A 1,928-nucleotide genomic window follows, 5' to 3' on the forward strand; every position below is an offset into this window, starting at 1 on the left:
AATTTTATGTTGACAGGTAGTATACGGCACATTGAATCAAAATTTTAATTTAAAATTAAGTTTTGTTCGTGGTTGAGTGGATATGTTGTGATTCTTTAGCTAGTTCTGCTCGATAGCTACACAGTTTTATAGAATGGATACAGCGTCGTGCTTTATCAAACGTTCTTTTTCTTTAAAAGCATGTGTATTGACGTTGATACACTCGTGCGAATTTTATGCACTGTGCGCTTTATTGTATTGTCTTATATCGTAGTTCATGTGGAGAGTGAGTGAGCGGTTGTTCATCTTAGTCACAGATAGGCCAACCAGCTTCGCAATCATTGTGCGTATTTCGAAAACTGCGGGAAAGCAAGCTTGTTCTGGTGTTTATTTACGGTGGAATATGTACCTGGATATTCTCAATTTATACGTGCTTCTTACTACCACTGACAACACATTAAGCCTGTACGCCTAACATGATCTTGATCTGCATGTTGGACATAGCATGTTAATGTTACGGAAATCATACATGGAAGGGATTTGTATTCCACCCAGATTCACTGTGTGAAAGTGCATTTCCAGAAAGAGAAAGGACGAAAGGTTCTAACGTGCCACTTAATTTGTTGTTGCCTGAAACTTCATCCCCTGAGCCTCTCAATCTGCAGTCAGGATTCACGTTGCGTGCGTAAAATAGGTTCATGATCACCTGTTCTGCTGAATCACTAACAGCTATTGTACAATTACTAGTCCACACACATCGGTCTATAGCCAAGAATTGCCATGTGTGTATGTATTGTGAGGTTTATGTGTGTATGTATTGTGAGGTTTGTGTGTATGTATAGTAAGTTTTATGTGTGTATGTATTGTGAGGTATATGTGTGTATGAATTGTGAGGTTTGTGCTGTTCTGCTGAATCAATAACAGCTATTGTACAATTACTAGTCCACACACATCGGTCTATAGCCCAGAATTGCCATGTGTGTATGTATTGTGATGTTTATGTGTGTATGTATAGTGAGGCTTATGTGTGTATGTATTGTGAGGTATATGTGTGTATGTATTGTGAGGTTTGTGCTGTTCTGCTGAATCAATAACAGCTATTGTACAATTTCTAGTCCACAGACATCGGTCTATAGCCCAGAATTGCCATGTGTGTATGTATTGTGAGGTTTGTGCTGTTCTGCTGTGGATTGCCATGTGTGTTCGTATTGTGAGGATTGTGCTGTTCTGCTGAGAATTGCCATGTGTGTATGTATTGTGAGGTTTGTGCTGTTCTGCTGAGAATTGCCATGTGTGTATGTATTGTGAGGTTTGTGCTGTTTTGCTGATAATTGCCATGTGTGTATGTATTGTGAGGTTTGTGCTGTGTAGGGAGAGGCAAACCGTATTCTTGAGAAGCTCTATAAATTTCGATATATCTCTGGCAGGTATTGCATCTATTAAATATCCATTAAGATCGATCTGTATATATGCGAAATGATCAAGTCTATTGACGAATGTGTATATTAAGTGTGGAGATGCCATACTTTGAGTAAACCGACTATATATCCACAGGCGTATGATATGACGTATGACGCTGCACCAGAGCCCCTGTTTTCCTTCGTTGACAAGAAAGGCTTCTTTAACAGACCCACGTACAGCGCATTCTATCAGCTACTTGACAACTACGAGAAGGTATGCCATAACATTCGTGTGAATGTTTTACTCCTTGTATCGAGGGGTTCTGAATGTATATATACGTGCTTGAATGTATGTGTATGAATAAATATTTGTGCATGAATATACAATTATATTTATATATATATGTGTGTGTGTGTGTGTGAGTGTGTGTTTCTGTGTCTGTGTGTGTTTCTGTGTCTGTGTCTGTGTCTGTGTCTGTGTCCTTGTCTGTGCCTGTATCTGTGTGTGTATGTTTCTGTGTGTGTGTGTGTGTGTGTGTGTATGTGTTA

The sequence above is a fragment of the Sphaeroforma arctica genome, assembly GCF_001186125.1.
Source record: "Sphaeroforma arctica JP610 unplaced genomic scaffold supercont1.522, whole genome shotgun sequence".
NCBI classification, from domain to species: Eukaryota; class Ichthyosporea; order Ichthyophonida; genus Sphaeroforma; species Sphaeroforma arctica.